The 6,949-nt window shown below is 45.6% G+C and overlaps 1 non-coding gene across 1 annotated transcript; it reads right to left on the reverse strand.

Annotated features, from left to right (window-relative positions):
* Window positions 1–1,302: 1,302 nt before the first annotated feature.
* LOC122026026 lies at window positions 1,303–1,419 on the reverse strand. Its single transcript, XR_006123999.1, has one exon. It is a non-coding gene; the product is annotated as a U5 spliceosomal RNA (small nuclear RNA).
* Window positions 1,420–6,949: the final 5,530 nt, after the last annotated feature.

Raw genomic sequence — 6,949 nt, forward strand, 5'->3', positions numbered from 1 at the left:
TTGTCCCTCCCTGCTTGAGCTTTATGAGCGTCGGAAGCTCGATATCTGATCGAGCTGTCGAAATGTCGGATCGGCTATTCTTCATGCTGACCGGGAAGGTAGCTCGCCCAATCGGCCTCATGTCTAGGACATTGACCATTTTGACCTCCTGTCGAACGGGCCCCACCTTACCACCGGATCACCGACCTCTACTTGTCGAGGGAAGAAATAATAGTGAAACAAGCCAGGAGATAGAGAAACATTGAATAAGCAAAAAATAATAACAACACCTCTTAAGATGCGAAGAGATTGGGGAATAAGCTGATGAAGTGGAATGCCGAAGTATTGGCTAATGTCAACGAAGAAAGGATGCAGGGGTAAACGGAAGCCGACTATAACTTATTCTCTAAAAATAACAATACTCTCCCGTGAAGGAACATGAGGGAGATCTTGGGCAATAAGAATAACCATGTAAGATGGAATCCCGTAAGACATCTGTGCAAGGATGACATGCATAAATTAAGAAATCTTCTAAAATTTTTCATGTCATGGTTAGATCTTCCCATGATAAACTAGACATTTAGAGTTTAAAATTTAATTACGGTGTATTATGAAAGATTTTTTCTTTAATAACGTAGGACTCAAAAATGTTAATTGTCACGATAAGTCTCTCCATGTGTATTTATTCAGGTGACAGATAAAAAATTTTCATAGAATTGAATCAGTCATCCTAGATTTGATATTACCTGGTTCATTATAAATTATAAATGGCCTTGTTTGCAATTTGCTGTCCCTGGAAAAATAAAACACTTGTGATTTGCTTCAATTGTTTCTGTATTAGTATTGGTCGGAGCTTAACGAGCAAATTTCGTAAGGATTAAAGAGTGTCTCAGGCTTTGAACCTGCTATGGTAAAAAATGAGACAGATTCTCTAAATAATCAGGATTCAAATAAAATTAGATAAAAAGTGGGACTGGAACACATTACACGGAGTTTGAAAACTTATAACATCTGAGAGTTTGAAAAAATGTTTGATAAGAGGCGGGACATAGATAACAAAAATTCAAATATCAAAACTTAACCGAACTAATCAATTTCGAAATTAATCCGCACCGTTGGATTTATTCAAAAGAACTGAATACCTATATTTTCAAAACAAAAAAAAATAAACTAAAGTAGTCATTTATCCACGATAATTTGAGATTACCAAACACTTTTACAATTAAAAAGAACAAATGGTTCAATGCAGATGGTTAAAGGCGTCTAACAGATAACGAACTTCATGAAGAAATATTTATAAAAATTTAATATTTTTATTTGTTAGGGACTTTTTGACAAAGTACCCTCCAAAAATTGGCGTATGCTGCTTAAAGTGACGAGCACACGGTATTCTTTAGTAAAAGGCGAAAGAATAATTCGCTCTGTGCTCACCACGCAGCTGCGTAATTTTGAACAGTTGAGATTCAGATCAATTTATAGTAACCTATGTGCGAAACTTGCTAAAAGCAAGCGATATGGGACTAAAACCCAACCTGCGTAATGTTGGCACCGCCAATAGACCTACGGGCGCTACGGCATATCATGACTCGATCTGCTGCGGCGCCCGCGCTCTCCCTGGTTTATCCTTCTCTCGCTTCCTCTCCTCTGCCCTCCAAAGCCAAAGGGCTCTTCAGAGCATCTTCCCTCCCCTCGCCCAAGCCACGGACCAAACGCCCCAATTATCTCCGCCTCAAGACCCTAATTCCCAATCCCCAGCCACTCCAAACCCCTCATCCCCCGCCGCTGCAGACCCATGAGCCCTGGGTTGTGGTTCTCGAAGAGGAGGTTAACGCTGTCGAACATGTGGTACAGGAAGTCGACGCCGCAGAGGTGGTCGAGGATGCGCCGGTGGCGACGGTGGGGATCGACCCCGCTGCCGACCTTCAGGTGCTCCCTTGAGAAACCTTCGGTATAGCGCTACGCTTCGCGGCGCTTGTAGCGGTACAGACTATGGTTGCGGTCTGGTTTTTGGGCGGCGTCGGAGGCGAGGAGGGGAACGGCTCTGGCATGCGGAAAGTCGAGGAAGGCAGGCTTGGGAGTGCAGCGAGCCAAGTAGCGGAGTTTCAGAAGATCCTGGAGATCAGAGCGATGGCTAAGGAGGCGAGGGAGACTGAAAGGAGGGAGCTTTCCGAAGACAGTGGAGTCCAGGGCGAGTTAAGCAAAAAGATTAGTAGTTTGAGAAAGAGATCTCCGAAGGTCATCTTGGACGAGAATGAATTTTCTGTCTCTGCCTCTGCCCTCCAAGAATGTGCATGAGGAAATGGATGGAAAGAAGCTCAAATACAAGCAGAACACGGATATAAAAAAAATTGAACTACAAGAGAAAGGGTGGTTTTTTTGAAATCCATAAGGAAATCTGAAAATGTTCCGAAAGGATTTGGTGGATCGGGAAAAAGGCAAGAGCCTGGCAAAGGAAGCAACGGTATTACTTTTCCTTGATTCATACGACTGAAGATAGCTTTCTTCCTATATAACTGTGATCTCGTTCTTAATTTATTTTTTCTTATTTATTATTCTGATATATTTTTCTCAACCAATGACTTCATTATTGATCATTTCTTGTGCCGGAGATTTTCATTTTATGATAATAGAAGGTGAATACGTTCGTTTCCAACGTCTGTGTGAACCTATCCCAAGGTAAATCATGAGTGACTATTAACCTTTGGAATAGTGACTAGTACATAAAGGAGATATTTATCTCGACTTTACCGAAATTTGAACTCCAGATCTCATGATGATAATATCTCATGAATTAACCATTAGACCGTTCAAAAAGGATAATCTAGACATTTTTATTCTAGTACAGTACTCTAGTAGTCTGGTTTCCCTAAGTAAAATGAGCTCTTACGATTTCAGTGCTTAACTTTTTACAGTACTTTTATTCTGTAACATAGCTTGTATCCATGAATCGAACAGGTTATTGTAGTTATTTGCTAGTATGAGATCCAGGAACGGTCAATACAACAAATTTTATCCAAACTAGCTCCTAAATAGTTTGCTTATCTATATTAGTGGCCCTGGCTGAGATGCTTTCCAATTATGCACAATAATGAACCATCTATTTTCCAGATACACTAAAACATCTTGTCTTTATAAATTGAAGAACAGTTCGTTTTATGCTTTTTCTTCACTGAAGGAGGCCAATTAATGTGTAAGGTGTGATACAAGTATACAACAATCTAGTTAGGCCTTTATAATTGCGAAGCAAAATCATTTTATATTATCATTGTTTCAAAATTATTTCATGAGCATCTAGTAGTTACTCATGAAAGATATGATCACAAGATAGTTTTATTTTATCACCATATCATTGTGGCAAAATGTGAATACGCTCGTCCCCAGCGTCCCCGCCAACCCGTCTCAAGGCCAACACGGATGAGGTAAATCATGGGCGGTCTTCAAGGCAGGGTTTTTATAGTCGCCGCTTTGACTCTAGAGTTTAACGTCGCCGCTCGACGGTCTTCAAGGCGGGGTTTTTATAGTCGCCGCTCTGACGCTCGGCGATAACTTTGTGACCCCTTGCTTTAGATTCTAATCCTGCAGCCGAAATGACGCAGAAAAAATGAAGGTTACATGGCATTAGTTACATCAGCGCACCTTTCACCCAGCTTGATACGGCTGGAGATGGTTTGCACTCCACGGACGCTCTAGCCTCCGCCCTTCCTCATCTTCTAGGTAATAAGCGCCTGATCGGAGCTTTTCCACGATCTTGAAGGGTTCGGCCCACGGGGCCTCCAACTTGGTGACATCGCCGACTGGCTTCACCTTCTTCCATACGAAGTCGCCGACCTGAAAAGATCTAGGTATTACCCGCCTGTTATAGTTCTGGCGCATCCTCTATCTGTAGGCCGTCAACCGGACGGCTGCTTTGGCGCACGCCTCATCCACCAAGTCCAGCTCCAGGAGTCTCTGCTCGGTGTTCTCCTCGCTGTACTGCTGCACCCGATCGGATTCCAATCCGACTTCAACTGGGACGACTGCTTCGCCTCCATAAACCAAGTGGAACGGGGTCACTCTCGTCCCCTCCTTTGGAGTCGTGCGGATTGCCCACAGCATGCCAGGAAGCTCGTCTGCCCAGCTACCTCCGATGTGGTCAAGCCGAACTCGAAGAATTCGCAGAATTTCTTGGTTGGCGACTTCAGCTTGTCCGTTGCTTTGGGGATATGCTACAGAGGTGAAGGCCTGCTGAATCTCATACCCCCCGCATAATTCTCTGAGATGTCGTTCGGCGAACTGTCTTCCATTGTCAGAGACGAGCCGACGCGGGATTCCGAATCGACATATGATGTGTTACCAGATGAATTTCTTAACCATCTGCTCGATTATTCTCGCGAGCGGCTCGGTCGTGACCCATTTGGAAAAGTAGTCTACTACGACGAGAAGGAATTTTCGTTGGCTGGTCGCCATGGGGAAGGACCCCACTATATCCATGCCCCACTGGTCGAACGGGCAGGACACTGCGGCCGCCTTCATCTCTTCCGCAGGCCAGTGCGAGAGGTTGTGGTACTTCTGGCAGGATAAGTAGGTGGACACTGTCTGAGCGGCATTTGTTTGGAGGGTTGGCCAGAAATACCCGGCCAGCAGTATCTTTCTAGCCAATGACCGACCGCCTGGGTGTCCTCCGCAAGTTCCTTGAAGTACTTCCCATAGATTGTAGTCTATGTCTTCTGGCCCGACACATTTGAGCAGGAGTCGGGAGAAAGCTTTCTTATATAGTTGATCCCCAATTAGCATGAATCTTCCTGCCCTTCTTCTCAACAGGTGGGTTTCCTCCAGATCGGCTAGCGTAATTCCTGATCGTAGGAGCTCTATCAGCGTTGTACTCCAATCATTTGGGAAGGTGAGTCCTTCCATTCGATCGATGTGCGCCACCAGAGACACCTGCCCGATCGGCTGCGATATAACAATCGGTGATATGGAGCTGGCTAGCTTAGCCAGCTCATCCGCCATTTGGTTTTCCGTTCTGGGTATCTTCTAAACAACTACCTCCCGGAAGTTGGCCTTTAGCTTTTCAAAGGCCTCGGCGTAGAGCTTAAGTCGAGCGCTGCTTATCTCGAATGTCCCGGTGAGTTGCTGAGCGGCTAACTGAGAATCCGAGTGAATCAAGACCTTGATCGCTCCGACATGCCGAGCGGCCTGCTATAAGTGCCTCGTATTCGACCTCGTTGTTAGTGGCCCGATATTCTAACCGAATGGGAAAATGCATCCGTTCCTCCTAGGGGGAGATCAGTAGTACACCGATTCTGCTTCCTTGCCGAGTGGACGATCCGTCCACATATACCCTCCAAGTCGCTTCTGGCTCAGGATTTTGTACTTCAGTTACAAAGTCCATCAAGGATTGCGCCTTAATGGTTGTTCGGGGTTGATACTGTATTTCGAATTCACTAAGCTCCGTTGTCCATTTGATTAGCCGCCCGAACGCCTCTATATTGAGGAGAACTCTTCCCAAAGGGCTGTTAGTCATTACCACGATTGTGTGTGCGAGGAAATGTGGGTGAAGCCTCCGAGTGACGAACACAAAAGCAAAGGCAAGCTGGAGGAAGTAAACCAACAGAGGTTGAGGCCTGTCTAAGCTGACGCTCCTTTAGTAAATTCTAGCATATCCAGTTCAAAGTCTCTTCCGACAGTCGATTATTTTTGAAAAGGAGGGATGGGGTAATGGCTTCCACTATGAAAATAAATGAATGATTAAGACTAGAAACTTTTATAACAAATGGTTAAGAAATAACAAATAATTAAGGGAAAGATAAAGATTTTTTCTTACCGAAAGTGGCGCTTAGCTCAAGGTCCATCGGAGTGAGCCTAAATACGTATAATAAACCTTCAATAGTTAATTCGGGCAAGCAAAATTTCAAACTCCTCTGTCGATATAGAGCTTGGCGAAGAAGTGGATCTGTGCGAAGGTTACCTAAGTTAGGAATAGGGGAAGGTTTGGTTGTCAAGTTGTGGGACAGGACAGAAAGCTTGGAAGGTGTATGAAAAAATATTTATCTCTCCATTCTTCTTGGGTTGGAATTCTATTGAATAAAATCGCCTTTGGCGAGCCTGAAAGCGAAATATATCGACTAATCCTGTCCGAGAGTGAGTCGACGGACGCTGGGGAGATGACGCTCACGTTGACGGGATGTCGATGTAAGATGACGTGGGCCTCCAACGAGCTGAGCCTGTAACCACAAGTCGTTAGTGCCGAGCCAGGGAGGGGTTCCCAGGCGATGGTCCTCCGATGCTCAAGTCAGTTATCGATGGCAAGCGAATGAAGAATAAAGGAGCAGCAGCGTAACTATAGCTACAGTCATGAACATACCTCCGTCGAAGTCTGGAGGTCCTTATATAGGGCTACCAGGAGGTACGTGCACACTTCCCAAGGCGTGCGTGCTTCTCAAAGCATATATGGAAAGGGCGTGTCAGAAAAGTGTGACTGATGTCATACCCGAACAGCCCGAGCATATCCCTGACATGACAGTGGAAGTTTCCACCGTACGATTCTCTGCCCGATCATGCCGCCAACCATGTAGCCCGTCGGTGACACTGGTCCCTAGGAAGATATAGCCAACTGCCCATTTTGTCTGTTATTGGGCTGAGCGGGAGAGTCACTGGGCCAGTTTATTGTTTAGGCGATACAATGGTCGGGTCGAGCGTCCGCTCGGCCGATGATCTGCTACTCGGCTCCACCCTGCCGAGTGAGGGAGCCTTGCCTGTCGGGTCGAGGCTACGTCCACTGTTTAGCCGAGTGAGACAACCGCTCGGCCTTTGTCCCTCCCTGCTTGAGCTTTATGAGCGTCGAAAGCTCGGTATCTGACCGATCTATCGAAATGTCGGATCGGATATTCTTCATACTCACCGGGAAGGTAGCTCGCCCGATCCACCTCATGCCTAGGACGTTGACCACTTTGACCTCCTATCGGATGGGTCCCACCTTACCACCGGATAA

This window comes from Zingiber officinale, chromosome 9B, assembly GCF_018446385.1.
Source record: "Zingiber officinale cultivar Zhangliang chromosome 9B, Zo_v1.1, whole genome shotgun sequence".
Classification (NCBI taxonomy): domain Eukaryota; kingdom Viridiplantae; phylum Streptophyta; class Magnoliopsida; order Zingiberales; family Zingiberaceae; genus Zingiber; species Zingiber officinale.